Source organism: Barbus barbus (genome assembly GCF_936440315.1).
Source record: "Barbus barbus genome assembly, chromosome: 36".
Lineage (NCBI taxonomy): Eukaryota > Metazoa > Chordata > Actinopteri > Cypriniformes > Cyprinidae > Barbus > Barbus barbus.
In genome coordinates this window covers 19,791,528-19,811,939 of record NC_136714.1, presented here as the reverse complement: position 1 = coordinate 19,811,939, position 20,412 = coordinate 19,791,528, and positions in this window count along the sequence as shown.

Here is a 20,412-nt window from a genome sequence, read left to right as displayed (position 1 = left end):
TTAGGCTTTGGGTATGATTAGGGATGTAGAATATGGTCATGCAGAATATCTGCTTTATAAGTACCAATAAACAGCCAATATGTTATTCATTATTAATAGGCATGCTAATAAGCAACTTAATAGTGAGAACTGGCTCTTATACTAAAGAGTTACCATTTAGTTAACATAACACTTCACCTTCACAAAACAGAACTGCATAACCAGTGGTTTAAACCAGTAGCCAAAAACTTACCAACTAACCAAGCAAAACTTTAGCAATCACTTAGCAACCACCCACAACAAAATAGCGTTATTGTTGCACATTTTCCATCACCAAAAACCAGTCAAAATCTAGTTTATTTTTAGTTCCCTCACATTTTTTAAAGAATTTTAAATGTGATTACTGCATGCTGTTGAAATGCATTGCTTGTGGGAGGAGAAGTAGTAAGGATATCCATATAATATGGGAGAAACATCTCATTTTTACAGCAACATTTCCCATCATCTCTCTCTCGCTGTCTTTGAGTGCTTCCACCCATGAAATATTGGCCCGTCTATTGCAAAAAGTTTATTACAAAAGTGGAAACTGCCTGGATTCGTAGCTTACTTTAGCTGTCACTCTCTCGTTTGCTCTCCACCTACTCCCTCGACTCTTTCTCTAGCAGCACATTAACTAATACCAGACTGATGGCAGCTTGTCCTTGTAACGCCTACAAGTTTATGCATTACAGAATGAACAAACCTAAATTGCAGGAAAATAAAGATCTAGAATAAACCCAGATCTTACAATAAAACTACAAAATAATGCAAAAAACAGCAACACCCATCTTAGTTGTAATGTGAGAAGGCTACTGACAAATAAGGTAAATCTATAATGGCAAGTCGTCTCTGCTAGCTTTAACAGTTTACAGAGCAGCCATCTCAATACCACAATGTGAGGAGACTCGCATCTGCAAGGGTGATAAAATTCGCTGTGAATTGCTCACTAGGTTTCGAGAGAACATTCCCACTTTGTAACACGTGGCCTGCACGCACCTCTAACGTGTTGACAGATGATACAATCTGTTTATTCTGTGTTGCTCGATATACGTTGTGTATACTTTTCTATTCATGTAAGTGTATTTTTTGTGGTTTCTGATTGTGTGTGTGCGTCTGTGTATTTTGTGCGTGTGTGAATCCGGTGCTAGTTAGGAGAGAGGAGTGAGCTGAATGCATTAGCACCGAGCGAGCAAGGCTGCGAATATTGTCATAGTAAATATGATTCATAAAGAATGTGGTGGCTTAACAGCCCGGTGCTAGGTGGGAACACGTCAAAGAGGCTCACCCAATTACTGCACTCTTAGAGTTAGGCAGCTGTTCATTTTTTAGGACTCTGGAAATGTGTTAGATGTACCACTTAATTTCCTGGCTGTCGAATTCAAACCCTGGGATATCATGTTCCTTTTCTCGCTTGTTTGTTGCATAATTTTCTTTTCTCATGGCAAGTCAAATATTCAGATGCGCACAACCTAAAATGACCCTGTTTGGGATGTAGAGATAATTTAAAGACCTGTCAGTTCAAAGGAGCTACTCTGTTAAAAGAGAAAATGAACAAATAAAGGGCTGAAGGTAACGTGCGATTCGTCAGTCAATACTGAGAATATATTCTCACACACCATAAAATACATTTTAATATATAGTAAAACAGAAGACAGTTCTTGTAATAATTAGTGCTGTCAAACGATTAATCGCGATTAATTGCATACAAAATAAATGTTTTTGTTTGCATAATATATGTGTGTGTTCTGTGCATATTTATTATGTATACATAAATACACACACATACAGTATGTATTTTGAAAATATTTACATATATTTATTTATAATATAAATTATATGAATATAAATATATACATTTAATACATAAACAACCTAATTTTCTGAAATATATACATGCAGGTGTGTGTATTTATATATACATAATAAATATACACAGCTCACATACACATATTATGTAAACAAAAACTTTTATTTTGGATCGCGATCAATCGTTTGACAGCACTAGTAATATTATTTCACAAAATTGCTATTTTTGATCAATCACTGTAAATTAAAAAAATAATAAATAATCATAGTAACAGCACACCTTTAAAGCAGAATAAATTGTTTTACAACATAAAACAATAGGCATACTGTTCAAAATGAACAGCATTTTGGTTCTCAGACATTAGCGGAACATGTTAATGATAAACTCTGCTTTGACACTTCTGTGATCTTTAGGGGAACTGACTTTATACATCCAATAAAAATCACCTTGACACCAGTTACTTGAAAGTAATTGAAAAAAATGCCAAAGAAAAGTTCTGAGGTAAGGTCTAGCATCGGATGAAACTTAGTTTTATATTTTGCATCAAATGCAAAGAAATTCATACATTTCTAAGTGTGACCTAAGTGTCCTTTATGGGAATCACTGTTTTCAAAGTAATTTTATGTGACGTTAATTGTTCAAGGCGAAACGCGACAGACTGAATAACTAATTTATTTGCATTATTACGAGGATGCTACTCATCATTAAATAGTATAAGTACCACCTATTAGTCTAGCTGTCTACACACCTGTGTACATGTATATGAAAACAGTTTGTATAGAGTTGTGCTAAGATATATTAAGTTGAAAGCAAACGCACACACATACACACGTAGGCTGACACAAGGGGGACATGTGCAGATGGTACGCAGGGTGTATTGAGAGGGTACAGAAGGTGCAAACATATGGTGTGAGACAGAGAGCAAAGTCACCGAAACCTCCAGCTTCAAAAGAGGTTTGATGCCCGGCGCTGCACTTTGATGCCAGGTGAAGCTGCTCTTTTGTACTGGGCCAAGTTCACTTTGGCTGATTCGCCGGTAATGACAGTAGAGTGGAGTTTGGCTTGTCCTGGGATCAGTGGGAATTAAAGTTCTGTTTAGCGTCTTCTCAGCAACCAACTAGAGCAATTTACTAATTCCAGGCTGAAAATGCAATACCACATCTTATAATATAACTCTCTTGAATACTTGATGATAGGTCAGTCATGGCATTCTGTGGTCAGATGTATATTCAGCCAGTTTTTAATCACAAAATGAACCTCAACTTTAAGTGCAGGCATCTTCTTTCACCCTGAAGGAAGGTTCTCTTCCTATTTCATCGATTGTCCACAACAATATTCAAAGACTCAACACTTTTATGTAAATTTCAGTTCACAACTCTTTTTAAACCATGACCTTCTGTGACTTACCCTCTTTGTGGAGGGCATCAATGATTGTCTTCTGGATCATTGCCAAGTCAGCAGTCTTCCCCATTATCGTGGTTTCAAAGAACAAGAGATACTCTGAATTTATACTGTAGAGATGGTCGTTTAATGAAACTCAAATATAAATATTCTAATATATTGAGATACTTGACTTTCATGAGCTGTAAGCTCTAATCATCAAAATTAAAACAAAAAACTTTTGAAATGTCTTACTTGACATGTTATGAATGTAAAACATATATGAAAGTTTCACTTTTTGAAATAAGTTACAAAAAAATGAAGTTTTTCACCTGTATGTATAATCATTGCTAAACTGTATAATTAACTATTGTTGTAGGCAACCGAATCCCTGCTACTATAGTGCCAATATATAGTACATATGATATGATCCAATTTAATATTAAATGAGAATGATAGCACAAAATATAAACAAATTTACATATTATTCACTCAGAATTCACACAAAGATATCTGAAAACAAAACATGTGCATTGTGTATTGATCAGTGTTGTTTTAGTAGCATTGATATACTGTTATATGTTTGGTAATAACTCTCTCTTAAAGAACAGAGTTTGATATGGCAAGTGAGGTAACGCTACCATCTTGTTCTATTTATATACAATTGCACTTTGTTAAATAGCTTTGAGCTTTGCGCAGAACTTTACAAGTTACTCAACAGTGAAATTGTTGCTTTGTCAAATTCTTGGTATCTGTGGCATTGGACTTTTTTTTTATTGCAAAACTTCCTGTTAATGTGATAGTGTTCTTTATCAGATTTTCCTGTTTATTTGTTTAAAGCAAATGTGTCTGTTCTTGCAATATTGCAAGCTTTTACATGGTATGGTCTTGCATTTGTGAAGGTGTAAGGATACTACTTGTTGCCATAAGTAACTGAACTGTAAGTTAAGCTTCAGACTATGCTGAGAAGACTAACAATTTGGTACATAAAACGGTTTCTTTACTTGCATATGGTGAAGTTACTGCTTAATATATGAAATCATGGTTGTTTAACATTTAGAACTGAAACCGCCCCTTATTTGCTCATTTTATCCAATTGGCTCTATCAAAGATGTTCCCAAAAAAAAAAAACTGAATGATTTCATTATATACTTCATATCATCACTTTCCACATCATGCATCATTTCAACGTAGCTTTATAGAAAATGCATGTTTCTACAATACTGATCCTTTGTACAGTACAGTGACTGTTATGAAGTAATTCAAACCATGTGGTTACCTTGCATCACATATTTGAACCAAAAGAACAATATATGAAAATAAATGGGTTTTACTTTTGTACATCAATACAGAGCTGTCGTGGCTTTACAGTTGTTAGTTATCTGAAATACTTGTAATATGTTGCCTTTGAGCAACTCCCCCAACTGTTCCCTGGGCGCTGCAGCATAAATGGCTACCCACTGCTCTGGGTGTGTGTGTATAACGTCTTCACTAGTGTGTGTGTGCACTTGAATGGGTTAAATGCAGAATGCAAATTCCGAGTATGGGTCACCATACTTGGTCACATGTCACTTCACTACCCATTGACCTCAGTGCGCAAGTCTGGTCTCAAGTTGAGCCACCTTTGAAGACAAGAAGTTTGTTTGCCATTAACACTGAATAGCAAACTCATGAATATATTATTAAACTGAGGAGTTTGTCAGCCCGTTATTATGTATATATAGTTTTTTAGTATTATTTTTGTTTTACTTCAGTTTTGGTTATTTTGGTACTTCAATTTAAAGTAATTAAAAATCAGAAATGCTGCCTTGACAACCAGCTAAAATAAAATCTTTTTTGATATTACATTTTATTTCAGTTAATATTTAATTATTATTATTTATTTTTTTTATGGAAGCTTTTTAATGGTTTTAGTTTTAGTTAATGAATAAACCTGCCATTGCCTAGGCAGTGTGTTGATGTTTTTAAACACACAAAATATAAACGCACAAATATTTAATTGGCAAAAAGTTGCCAATACTTTTTTCTTTTTTCAGTTTCTAATTTATTAGGTGCATGCTCTGTCAAAATACAACTATTTTAAACCGCTAAAGAGAATTCATAAATGCATAAACTAAAAACAAACCAAAGCAAAATTTAATCGAGTAACAATAGTCCCTGGACAGCCATCTCAACACCCATTTACACACTAGTCTATAACAGAGCTGACAAAACATCCACATCTATTGTGAATAGGCAGTTAAAGGACCCCTCTGCAACCCCCCTTTCACTCGTCAGGGCCTGTCCCGGCCCAAAAGGTTAAGATTTGAAGGTGGATGGCCATAAATATGGAGAGAAGGACTTTTAATTAAATAAGCACTTCTTAAATGCTCTCTGGGGCAGCACTGCTTTTGTTTAAAGATGATTGATTGACTGCTATCTCTCCAGGCTAAGTCATTTGTTTCCCCTCTCCTTCCCTCCTCCCTCCTTTCCTTTTCTCTCTCTATCGCTCCATGTCCGATACCTCTCCATCATCCTACTCTCTCACTCTCATTCAGTCATTTACGAGGCCAATATTTCTCCTCACCCATGACACAGTAATGAGCTCATTCTGCGCCCGGTGGCCACGCCCCATCCCTTTTCCCAGGGGGCCGTGGGGCAGGGTGCCCCGTTAAACCTGAACTCAATCTAACACCCCTGGCAGTACCGAGTTATTTATTTTTCAGGAGGCCATAGAGCGGTCAAACAAAGCATTATGATGTTATTGCCCACCACAGACCTGATAAATAGGGTAAACAGACTCCAAGTCACTGTCGCATTCTCTCGCATATCTCTCAAATACACATTGAACATTATGTAGGAAGGGCTTTATATATAACAATTTAATCAGAAATATTGGACACCATAACGAGTGACCCAGACCACAGCAATTCTTTATTCTTCTCTCTCTCTTTAGTCTATTTGTTCGTTTATTTCTCCTCCCTATTCCTTTGTCATTCTCCTGTTGCTCAGACTTAGAGATTAGAGTTTATTAAAACCAAACTAAGGAGAATATAGAACACTTTGTCACTTCTGTTAAAAATGGTTACCGTTCACACACAGATCAGTAATGATAATGACAACCGACACCCTTAAATTTTCAAGACTCGCGCCCGTTTTTCAGTAAACCTGTGCTTTGTGAACGGAACCACACAGAGCTAGTTATCTATCGCATCCTTTCATGTGTTGTTTTGGTAACTCACATAGACGTAAATATGCTGCATGTCATCCGAAAGTTAGATCCAGTTGTTGTCTTCCCCCAAATGCTGCACAAAAAGGAACGCTAATGCCGCTGTCTGTTAAGATAGGATGTGTTTATTATGTACGTAAGCGCCACTACAGGTTAGGCTATATTTGCAGCTATAGCTAGAATAGAAATATTGATATCAGTGATTGTAACGGCTTGAATACCGTCTTGAACGGGAAAGCAATAATTGCATTTTCTCACAAATTTTTTTTTTCATCTGTTCCTTTTTCGTCACTTCATATTTTCTTACACTGCATGTAACAAAAGTTTATTGAAATATTAAATTGCCATTCATTTAAATGTCTGATTAATAATACATCCATAAACTGTTAGAAATAGGTTCAATAGCACACATTGCAATAGAAAAACATTTGGTACACCACTTGCTGACATCACTGTCACACTTCCTGTCTGAATATAGGCCTACTTCCCTCTATAGGGTGAAGTCAGCTAAAATGGGCCACCAGGTAAAATGGGCCAAATAAGGTTGTAGCATCATATCACTTTAAACTTTTACAGAAAATCACAATAACTGATCTTGCATTGTTGCTTCAACACTTGTTGATATGTAACAATACTTTTTATTGGTCTGAGTTTAAGGCAGGCAGGGCAGAGTGTTACATGAAGCTTGTCAGAGAAATTGTAAGGTAATTGAGCCTGACAGAAAATTTCATTCATCACTAATAAGGGTACTAAAGCAATTATAAGTAAGCTTACCAACAAAGCAAAAGTTTATAAAAATTTGACATGCTTTTTCAAAAAAAAAAAAAAAAAAGAGAAGATTTTTGTGAAAAAGTTTATTTTAGGTAGAAATGGCTGGTTACGCTAAAGTGGGCCGCAATTTTCATCTTAAATGGGCTGCACACACACACACACACTCACTCACACACACACTTTTACGCAGAAATTGAGGGTGAAAATAGGTTTAAAGGCCTAGAAATGTATCCATACAAAATCTGAACAGTCTTTTAAAAAATTGCATTGCAGACAGTATGGCAGGAGGTCAAGCAAAGAAAGGAAACAGAGAGACGAGAAGAGAAAGGGAAAGAAAGGAAGATGTCAGTAAAATGGGCTGCATACACACACACACACACACACACACACACTTTTACATTAAGGGTGAAAATGGGTTTATAGGCCTACTGTAGATATGCATCCATAGAAACTTTTAAGACTTTTAAAAGAAACAAAACAAGCAACCACGCACACATGCACATAAAAGACACCAATGCACAGAAACACACACCTATACAACAATAATATAATAATAATATTGTTGTGTAGTATTATTGCTGTAATAATATAATATTCATTCAACTTTCTATTTAATGAAATACATTTATGGTGTTGCTATGGCTCACTAAAGACAATAGTGTCAATTTAATGTTAAAAATAAAATAATTTAAGCTGAAATTACCCGTGTTGTTCTCTTTTTATATTGGCCCATTTTACTTGAACGTTTTGCCGTGGCTCAAGAAGGTACCTGCTGATACTTAAATGAATTTTAAAACTTTTATACTTTTTCCCCATTTAAAAAATATAAAATATTTTTAAGAGACCCATGCTAATTTATAAGAATATCATTAGATCTCATGATGGTATTATAAGTTATTTACCAAAATGTGGCCCATTTTAGCTGACTTCACCCTACAGTAGGTGAAAAACTGATTTTGAAAGACAGCATATCTGAATTCATATGGTGCTTCTGAAATCATATACTGATTGGAATTTGAACTTATTTCATGACGTTAAAAAAGTATGTTCTATATGAATACAGTAGTATGAATAAAACCTGCCATGTTGTTACTGTCACATGACCTACCAGCATCAGTTATGTATATGCACTTCAGAATTTCACCAGAAGTAGTAGGTTATCCGGATACTTTTCACCTGTTTTTCGAATAATTAGAATTCAGACATACTTCTCTTTTGCCATACTCTTCTTTTTTCATATAGTTTATCATTTTCATATAGGCTACTATAGGGAAGTATTTGATTTCAGACACAGCGATAGTATTCATATGGTGTACTTTCAGCAACTTTGCAAAAATTAACCTCAGTTATTAGTGTTTCCAGATTTTAAAACAATTTCCTCAATGCATTTGCCAGTAAATTCTGGACCGTGTATAGCTAATATTCAACTCATTTACTGTACCATGGGACCATTAATATGCGTCACAATTTTGTTTTCTTTTTTTCTTTCCTTTTTGCTAACCCTTCCCCTTTACTACCTTCCAACCTCCTCGCATTAATCTTTCTTTATGTTCAGTCTCTCGATCACTTTTCCTCTCCCATCCTTTTTTCCCCTCTTCTGTCTCTTTCTCTCTCTCGCTCTCTCTCTCTAACATCAGGCCGATAAGGTCTGATGATTTCTAGCTACTCTAGTGCCAGCGACAGGGGACTTCCTGCCGGCTACACCCGAGGCACCCAGTGACACACTGCCAGGGATTGTGGGAGCTCTGATTTTTTTCCTTGCTTTTTTCCCTTCCTGCTGGCTTCTCATACAGGGTCCTAGTTTCTGTGCTTTATGCTGAGCGTGGGTGTCTCTAGAGTGGAAAAAAGGGGTCTTGGGAAGTCCTGGACCGAATCAGAGCACTACGCTTCATCTTCTTCATCTCACACCTCTGCTGCAGAACTACAGCCACTCTGGGGCTGTAGATCACAGACGAGCTGCCTGCTGCTCCAGTAAGATACAGTTTACCGTTTCGGATTGAATTTATTAGGCCTGTCTGATGCTGTTGCCTTTCTGATCTGATGCAATAGTATGCTTTTTGTGAGAGAACAAACTGTAAGATAGATAGATAGATAGATAGATAGATAGATAGATAGATAGATAGATAGATAGATAGATAGATAGATAGATAGATAGATAGATAGATAGATAGATAGATAGATAGATAGATAGATAGATAGATAGATAGATAGATAGAATAAATTAAATGATATATGGATAGAGCAACAGACATATAGAACTATATATATATCTATCTATATATCTATCTATATAATAGATTGATATGTGGATGATAGACTGAAAGATGGATAGATAGATGGATGTATTGATGGATAGATAGATGATAGATAGAAGGATGGATGGATAGGTTGAAAGAAAGAATGCTAGAACGACAGAACGTTGGAGTATAGACTTCCAAAATGATGTATGGATGAATAGATAGATGGACAGAAACATAGATAGACAGACAGACAGACAGACAGACAGACAATCAAATTAAATTATAGATTGATAGAACAACAGACATATAGAACAATAAATATATAGATAGCTGGATGTTAGAACAAAATATATATAGATAGATGGATAGATGATAGATAGAAGGATGGATGAACAGATGGATGGATAGATGGATGGACAGACAGATTGATTGCTAGAACGACAATATGGAGTTAGACTTCCAGATGGATGGATGGACAGAACAAGTCAGCACAGCTAAAAAGAGAGAGGAAACAGGAAGTTGGCAGATTTGTCAGGACGTGCTGAGAGGATGACCAGGGCTGAGAGGACACACCTTGATAACATCGAGAAAGACTGATAGAGGAGACTGAATGAGGACACACAAGTTCAGAGAGAGAAAGCGCACCAGGCTGTCAGGTGGGGAGAGAGAAGGATGAAGAGGGAGGAGAGGAGGGGGTTAGGGGTGTTTGAATTTGGGGAGTGGACAGCCGGGCTGGCAGGCAGGCAGGCCCATTAAAAATTCAGCAGCGGGGAACAGGCCGGGGATTCACAGTAATTAGATGACAAAACGGCAGGCTCGCTGGAGATGAGAGAGAGAAGGGTCACACACAATGCCTCCACCGCGGGGTAATTTGTAAGTGTCAATCACTACCAAGCCATGGAACGAGAGCGCAAAAAAGAGGGAGGGAAGACCATGGAGGGAAAAAGATGCAGCGGAGGGAAAGGGGTGAAAGGAGAGGCGAGAGGAATACAGAGATGAGGAGAAAAAACAGGAAACGGATCAGTTTGATTCATGAACAAACCATTCTAATCAGTTTTGCCAGGTGAGTATGGAAGCTTGTTTCTCCCACAGATGAAGGTAATTGTAAATTCTTGTCTCAAAATTCTGAAGAAAATTTCAGAACTGCGAGATGTTATGAAACTATGAAAAGTGACAATTACCAATTACCTTTAGATTTTATTCTCTGGCAGAAAAAAAAGCCAGAATCATGAAAACTGCGAGAATTAAGTCAGAATTCAATTTGATTTTTTCTCAGAATTGCAAGAAAAAAAATCCAAATTGTGAGGAAAAAAATTACAACTATTAGTATTTTTTTAATTTTTTTATTCCATGCTGGGAATTGGCTTCAATAGAATCATCTGATTAATTGAGAAGATTACATGAGGATAAAGATCTGATGATTATTATTTATGCATAGGAAACTATTTAAAATAAGTAAAAAAAATATATAATATTCTATTATTTATAAATGTATAAATATGACAAATTTGTTGCATTGAAATGGAAGCAAACAGAAGCATAAGCAGGGGAAATAAGGTAGGCTACTAAAAAGAGGAGGACAAATTTTGGTTCACAGAGCCTTCTGTAAACTTTAAGTAAATTAGAAAACATGTCATCTTCTAAGATCCATAAAAAATAAGCACAGGGTCACTGATACAATAAACTTGGGGTGACGGTAATGAGGGCAGCCTATAGAAATGCATTCACCAACCGCCAAGAGGAGGCCATCGCCCTGTGATCTACAGGAGTCTCAAGGCCACAGCAAGTGCATGCCTTGATTCAGGAGTGGCCTTCAGTGTGTTGATTTGAGGTCAGTATGGGGGTCATGGATGGAAGCACCTCAAGCAAAACATCGCATGGTAAACCAACACTTTTATGTTTGGTAGCGCCTGTGCTTTGCTGAGGTGGTTAAATCCAGACTGGAACATAGTCTGACTCCACTGCATATTCAGTTTGGAAGAAAGATTTGAGAAAACGTAGTGACTGGTTAGAAGGAGAGGTCGAGGGATCAGTGCTTCCTTATTATTGGCTGGTTTTGTGTGCGAGAATGCAGAGAAGTGTGAGAGGTTTAGTGAGGGACGGTATAGGTCAGGGAGACAGGGCTGACTGGCGTGTTTCTCGCTGCAAAGACACGAGCTCTATTCATTCAGACTCAAAGAACAGCAACACCAGCACAATGAAGCAGGCATGTTAGCATATCTCTACTGACACAGTGCCTCTCGCCATCACACACACGTTCTCAAACGTACAAACACTGTAGGGTTCTTTTTTCCTTCGTATATCCACAGGGATTGACTGATTACACAAACGCATGCATACACTACAGAACAGTGCAGGAAAACAATGAGGATTGTGATATGATATGTGTTATTCTGTGCCGTTTGTGTTTCCACAATTAGAACTGACAGGAAACTTTTCATATTTTATTTGATAAATTAGTGTAATTCAACATCAATTTAAAAAATAAAACCATAATCTTATTTTTAAATGTTTGTTTTTTCATAAGAATATCAGGTAATTTACATGCCCCAATTCATAACCATGGCATTTTAATGGGTTATAGCCAATAGAATATATATATATATATTTCATGTATAAGCATGTTTTCACCAAGTAGTTTTTTTTCCTTAGAAAATCCTCCCCAGAACTTTCTGTTCAACACCGTTATGTTGTGACATTCCCTTTTTAAAAATAATGGTTTGATTTTTCTGACAGTTTTTGACAGAGTGATATAATAATAAACATAATCAAAACGCCACATGGATCAAAGAGTTCCTAAAACGGCTTATCAGAATTTCATTATGTTTACACTTAACAACCTCAATATTTCAAATTTGTTATGAGGAAAAATATAATCTTGGAACAAAGAACAAAAATATTAATGTGATTTTAGTTTTTAGTAATTTTGCACTGACCTTTGACCTCCATTAATTCAACCCCAAAAACATTGAGAGGATTGCCACAAAACATATTTTGAAAGCAAAATTCCATTTACCAATTGTTTTTAAATGTAACATTTTATTAAGGAACGCCAAAACCAAAACAACCAGAATTCACTCTGTTTTCTGTTCAAATTATATATGAATATGAAGAAGTGTGCAGATGGGTTTGAAATAATGTAGCACTTTAGGTTTAACAGCAATAAACTACTGGTTCTTTACCAAGCTGCAACCACATATTTGAGATTGTGGATATTATTTTAAGAATTGGATATGTGTTGGCCACTAATCTGAATACCCCTGTGACATGTACATCCCTGGTTTGAGGTAGCAACTATGATTTGTTTAGAAGTAACCTTTTGAAATAATGTTAAAGCAAGCCCTGAATTCTGTAAATGATCTCAATAGATATACAGTAAAATATATTTTCAAAACCATGTATTTCCCTTTTAATTTATCCCATGCAATGCATTAGATTTACACCTCAGCCTGCATAGACTGCACTACATGCATAATCAGCGTTCCATAAGCTCAGAGTTAATGAATACACAAGCTTAATTGGATAAAATAAAGCGCATACAGACTTAAAATCCGAAACATGGCCTAAAAATATAAAAATAGGACAAAGATAGACTTGCACTCTCACCTGGTTAATGAATTCAAGTCTTTAAATGCAGGGTCTCCAAACACCTTTGAATTTTTTTTAATTACCGAGTGATTAAATTCCCACTTTTCCAACTTGTTTATAAGTTACCTATAATTAACAGCTCATGAACCCTGATACTGTACTATTTATTTATTCTATTCTGTTATTTTAATAGCATATTGAATACAGAGTAACAGAATGTGTTCATTTAAAAAAATAAAACATACAGACAAGGTAGACAGGCACACAGAAAGGTCTGGAAATGCCAAGGTCATGGGTCTGAATCCTAGGAACTTTTACCCACATTCTTTATAAAAGATATGAAATTGGAACACAGACTTCTGTGAAATTGAATAAAGACAATGACATCTTTGCTACATCAGTCACCACATCAAACAAAATTCATGCATTTAACTAGAAAATCTTTTCAACAAAGATAATCGCTGAGAAACATAGTACAAAGTTGCCTAGTCTTTCATGTCCTTGACGGATGGTTTTGAAAGCATTTGAATGCAACAACTGGACTTGAATACAGACTGTTAGTTATCTTTGTTCTACAAAACCCTCTTCCTGTAGACAGTTGTTAAACTAAGACAAAATAGTTTAACAGAAGAAGCCTTGATGAACATTGAGGGCTGCTGAGGACAAATACAATGTCAGAGGAGTTGTATTATTGCTGTCCACTTGCAAAATAGAGGGGTCTTGTATCACCCTGAAGGGGTATTTTGCAATAATGACCAGCTAACTGCTCATTATCCTGCTTATTACACGGCTAAAGAACTAAATGGATGTGGAATAGTTGAATTTTAATTTAAATTATTTTATCATTAAGAAAAAAGAGACGAAATCTTTAAATCACTAAATGCACAGTCTAAATGCAGTTTACTCAGTCATAGCTTTGCGGTAGTAATGAAACTGCTGTCTTTTGTGACACTTCTCGAAAGGATGTTTCTACAAAGACTTCAGTGTGTCCTTTTAATTTGTGATGATTCTGACACTGTATATGTGGGTAGTTTACATGAATTATTTGAATACAACAACTATTTTAAACAGCATTTTAATCATTATTTTATAACTTTTATGCATGCAGCTTATGACCTTCTATTAATTGAAAAACTACATATTCACTTTTTATTAATTTGTCACTCACAAATTTAAAATGTGTAAAGATGATGAAAAACCTGGAAAAGAGGCTTGAGAGGCACAATTTTCTTTACTGTGCTGACATACGTCCTACTGAAACAAAGTTTGGAATAAAAATATGTACAGTCTATAAATATACTAGGTCACAGTTATTAAATGATTTCTGAAGGACCATGTGACACTGAAGATTGGGGTAATGGCTGCTAAAGATTCAGCTTTGCCAAAACCAGAATAAGTTACATTTTAAGATGTCTTAAAATAGAAAACAATTATTTTAAATTGTCATCATATTTCATAATATTACTGTTTCTGTTTTTTTTTTTATCAAATAAAATACATCCTTGGTAAGCATAAAAAACTTCTCTCAAAACATAAAAAAAAATAATTCTGTGTATCTGTTAAAGTAAATTGACTAAGAAAGGACATAAATGATATACATTTATATAAACCAAAAGTCTGTGGTTTAAAAAAAAACCCACGATATTTGTGCAAAAGGCTCAAGTGATGTGAACATGGACAGAGCATGTACAGCGAGTGTTCGTTCAGACCACGCCCCTTTTCTGACATGTTGCGACATGCCCTGGCTTGTAGAGAACGGCTGTCAGTTTCAGTTTCAGTTAAGCTAATCTTCGCATAGTGTTCGTGTGCGTCAGTGACCACCAAACACACCTTCACTGTAAAGTGTATGAGAAATAGTGCCTGTGCATCTGTATTTTTGAAGTATATTTATTAAAACCATTCAACGACTATCCCTGACTTCCGTGTCCTGACTAGACACTCCATATTGTTGACAAATTTCCTTAACCAGTAGATCTCCATTACAATTTATGGTCCTTCGAGCCGGATAGTGTCATGATATGGCAACCAGTAAAGAAGGACTCAGCCTCCCTGTTTCACCGGTGCGCCCCAAACGCTCAGTGCAACGCCCAAGATATCTGGATGATTTTTTAGTCGAATATCCAGATCAGCATAGCTTAGCGCAGATGCACAGGCACGAAGAGGAGAGGGCGCTACGCAGTCCTGCTAGAAGCATATCCACAATGTCACCAATGCATCATGCAAATGAAGCCATTGTTCATCAAGCTTTGGAGACAGCGCGGCAACAGAGTGAAACGGCTAAGAAACAAACAGAGCTTTTGGAGTTTCTCCTGCAGCATCATTCCCCTCGGACCTCAGCTCAGTCGTCAAGGAGGTCATCACGGCATCAGACCCCAGTACGCCAACTCTACCCAGACAGAGGAGGTGAACCACAGCCTTCGCCAGCCCTTGTTCCTCACCACCACAGAACTGAGGATAACCCAAGCGTAGCTGCAGATCTAACCCCTCAGCTAGAACAAATGACACTTCCTCCGTCTCTCAGCCGAGTCACTCAACCCCCTCAGAATACGCTCGTTCCATGCTATGACGTTCAAGCTATCAAGCAGGAATCTGATCATGATCCATCAGCTCACCTTCAGCTCAGCCATCCCAGAGAGTCAACCCAGGGTCTACAGCCATCAGTAGGCTTGTTAAGAAATGCCACATCATATAGCTCACTCTCGTCCTACCCTATATCGGGTAATTGTAAGCCCAATGCAGCTGCACTTGGCAGCCAACACGAGAAAGGTAGGGAACCTCAGTTGGGAAATACACATCTGGTGCCACCTGAGCTTCATACTGCACATCTCTCACATGTGGCTCCTCCCAGATGGCTACATGTAAATCCAGATTTCGATCAGATGATGCCTCTACCCATGCACCAGTCAATACATCAACCTCCTTATGTACCCCAACCTTTCTACCAAGGGAACCCAGCCATGCTGGCCCATTATCCATCCGCCGGGTATCAGCATACACCCCCCAATATAGAAGGCCCAACATTTCCTGATTTTACCAAGGAGGATAGAGCTCAATATGTGGAGCTACGTCTTTCCCTTAGCACACTCCTTCATCCTTCTCAGTCCGAGCATTACAAGTATGCCATCTTGCTGAAGCATGTCAAGGTGCCACATGCACATCGCCTAGTGCTAGCTCATGCAGAGTCTAGTATGCCCTACTCTGAAGCTCTGAAAGCACTGGATGAACGCTACGGACGTCCATATCAGTTTGTGCTGAAGGAGATAGAGGACATGGAACGCCTACCCCCCATCCGAGATGATAGGGCTCTTGATGAGTTCTCCATCAGAGTGCAGTCGCTTGTCGGGATGCTGAAAGCTCTCCGAGGTGAAGGCCATGAGGAACTCCACTGCGGCTCCAATGTGAAGCGCCTTCTAAGCAGGCTCCCCAAGCACCAGCAAGAGAGATTTCGTCGTCAACAGTTTAGGAAGGACCCGGATAAACTGAAGCTAACGCTCACGGACTTTTCAGAGTGGCTGAAGGAAGAAGTCAGATGCCTGGACATTGAGCCCTCACTTCAAGCTCACAGTGAAAAGGATAAAAGAGAATTTAAGCAGCAGAAGTCCAAGGTTAAGATTACTACGGTTATGCATGGGACAGACAGTTCCAGTAACCATCCATCAGACACGCCCTCTCAAGCAGCTCATTCTATGCGAACCCAAGGGAAGGGTAAGATATACTGCCCTTACTGTGAGGCAGAACACTACCTCAGCCAATGTGGGAGCTTCGCTAAACTTACCAAAGCAGAGATGGTGGATTGGATTAAAGTTAAGAGGAGGTGCTGGAGATGCGGACGGTTTCACCTAGCCTCTGCTTGTGACCTCAAGAAGCCGTGTCGCCTTTGTAAGTCGAAACACCTCTCTGTCCTTCACGAGGTCAACCAGAGGAGTGGGAACGAGCCCACCATCACATCGACAGCAGAAACTCACTACCTGGATCAGCCAAATAGATATAGCCAGGTGCTGTTAAAGATTGTCAGAGTCAATTTGCAATACCAGGATAAAGTGCTTGACACGTATGCAGTGCTGGATGATGGCTCTGAGAGAACCATCCTGCTTTCGTCTGCAGCACGCCACCTAGGAGTACAGGGTCAAGTAGAAGACCTCACACTCCGTACTATCCGCCAAGACATCAAGATACTGTCAGGCTCACGTGTGTCCTTTACGATCACTCCAGCTTCCCAACCAACAAAGAGGTTCTCCATTCAAGGCGCATTCACAGGTGAACACCTAGGCCTCTCTCAGTACAGCTACCCAATTACCCAGCTCCAGAGAAGATATCGTCATCTACGAGGTCTGGTAATCCCACCCATCGATGGAGCTCAGCCAACCCTCCTGATTGGATCGGATAATGCTGATCTGATCGTTCCGATTGAGCCAGTGCATCTTGGTCCCCCTGGTGGTCCTGCAGCAGTCAAGACTAAGCTCGGTTGGACACTCCAAGGTCCAGAGAAATACCTGCAGCAACAGCTTCCCACCACACAGTGTTTGTTCACAGTTTCCTCCCCTTCTGCTGAGCTGTTCAGTCAAGTTGAACGGTTGTGGCAATTAGATACACTGCCTTTCAAAAGTGAGAAGTTGGTGACCAGATCCAGACAGGACAAGTACTCAGTGGACCTATTAGAGGCTGAGACCATCCGTGTAGAAGTAAACGGAGTGCATCGGTACGCTACACCCCTTCTACGAGTCCCAAACATGCCCAAGCTGAAAGTTTCAAAGGAAGTTGTGATGAAGAACCTGCGAAACACAGAGAAGAGGTTAGCACAAAACCCACTGCGGACATCTACCTACCAGGAGGAGATCAAGAAACTGGAGATTGCTGGGTACGCCACCAAGATTGACTCCGGCGAGGTGGACTCATCCGAGGAGTCGTGGTTCCTGCCCCACCACATGGTCAGACACAATGGCAAGGAACGGATTGTTTTCAACTGCAGCTTCCAGCTTGGCAGACAAAGTTTGAATAACTACCTCCTTCCTGGTCCAGCCTTAGGAGCCTCACTCCTTGGAGTCCTCCTGCGCTTCAGGGAGCATCGAGTTGCAGTAAGTGGAGACATTAAAGGGATGTTTCACCAGGTCCGCCTGCTGGACAGAGACAAGCCCTTGCTGAGGTTCCTTTGGAGGGATCTAAAAACGGACAAACAACCATCAGTGTACCAGTGGGAGGTTCTGTCGTTCGGGACGACGTGCAGTCCCTGCTGCGCGATCTTTGCTCTTCAGAAACACATCAGTGAGTCAAGTCAACCAGGAGAAGATGTCCGCCACAGTGTAGAACAGTGCTTCTACGTAGACAACTGCCTGCAAAGTCTACCCACCATAGTAGAAGCCAGTAACCTTGTGACGAAGCTTAGAACCCTTCTAGCTGCAGGTGGTTTCGATATTCGTCAGTGGGCCAGTAACCAGCCAGAGGTGATTCGCAACTTGCCTAATGAGGCCAAGTCTGACAGCAGCGAAAGATGGGTTTCTCAGACACATGGTGAAGCTCAAGAAATGGCGCTAGGCCTCAGTTGGCACTTCATGGAGGACACACTCCATTACAGGCATTGCAGCTGTTAGTCTCTCCCGGAGCTACTTCCCACTAGACGTGGATGTAAGTGCCATCACCCTCGAGCTTCATGTATTCTGTGATGCATCAGAGTCCGCCTATGGGTCAGTTGCTTACCTACGCGGTGAAGATCCACATGGCCAAGTCCATGTAGCCTTTGTGCTGGCACGTTCAAGAGTGGCACCGAAGAAACAACAGTCAATGCCACGCCTTGAGCTCTGTGCCGCCCTTACAGGAGCTCAGCTTGCCCAGATGATCCAGCGAGAGCTCACCCTTAAGTTGAGGGACACAGTGCTGTGGTCTGACTCCACCACAGTACTTGCCTGGATACAGTCGGAGTCCTGCAGATACAAGGTGTTTGTAGGGACTCGTGTATCTGAGATTCAGGAGCTGACGAATCACCAGTCATGGAGGTATGTGGACACACAGAATAACCCCGCGGATGCTATCACCAGAGGGATGACACTATCCAACCTAGCCAAGCCAAACCAATTCAGTCAAGGTCCTGCTTTCCTTCGGCTACCACGTGAGAGTTGGTCAGCCACAACTTCTTTCGTGGAGGTCCCAGATGAGTCAGAGATGAAGAGGTCTACGTTCTGTGGCATTATGTCAGCCATTACTGCACCAGAGATCCCCGCCGCTGAAGACCACTCTACCTTTGAAGATCTCCTCGAGGCAACGAGTAGGTCACTACATGGGGCGGCCTCCCAGTCAAGCGCCCTCAGTGCAGATGACTACGCAGAAGCAGAACTCAGAATCCTTCAGAGAGCACAATATGATAGCTTTCCAGACGAAGTCAAGTGCCTACAAACAGGGAAAGCACTTCCATCCAGCAGTCGGCTCTTGTCACTTGCTCCAGAGTACGATGTCTCTAAGGGCCTTATCCGAGTAGGTGGTAGGTTGCGCCGTTCTACTGGTCTGGAAGAATATGTCGTACACCCAATTGTGCTTGAACCTAAGCACCATATTACCAAACTTATCATACGACAGTATGACAACAAGTTACTCCATTCTGGATCGGAGAGGGTCTTTGCAGAGCTCCGGCGCAAGTTTTGGATCCTCCAAGGCCGAGAAGCTGTACGTCGTCATCAGAGATCCTGCCCGGAGTGCCAGAAATGGAGAGCAAAGCCTGCTATTCCTAAGATGGCAGATCTGCCCCTTTGTCGTCTCCGCCTCCTGAAGCCTCCATTTTATTCAACAGGAGTAGATTGCTTTGGCCCGTTCCAGGTCAAGCGTGGTCGGAGTACGGAAAAGAGATGGGGAATAGTTTTTAAGTGTATGACCACCAGGTGCGTTCACTTAGATGTGCTGCCCAAAATGGATACCGACTCGTTCCTTATGTCACTCAGAAGGTTCGTGGCTAGACGGGGAACACCCTTCGAGCTTCTCTCTGACTGTGGGACCAACTTCCGCGGAGGGGAGCACGAGCTCAAGGCAAGTTTTGAGGCCATGTGTGAAGAGCTGCAGACCAAGTTGGCTAAGCACCAGATCCGTTTCCAGTTCAACCCACCAAATGCACCTCACTTTGGTGGAGCCTGGGAGCGGGAAGTCAGATCTATTAAGGCTGCACTCTATGTTACTCTGGGAGCACAGACAGTGACCGAAGAAGTCTTGCAGACAGTTCTAATTGAGGTAGAGGGAATCCTTAACTCCAAGCCATTGGGATATGTGTCGACAGATGTAGCTGATGTGGATCCCGTAACCCCCAACTACCTCCTCATGGGGCGGCCCGACTCTTCGCTTCCTCAAGTGGTGTACCCTGAGTCTGAGATTCTCAGTCGGAGAAGATGGCGGCACAGTCAGGTGTTAGCTGACCAGTTTTG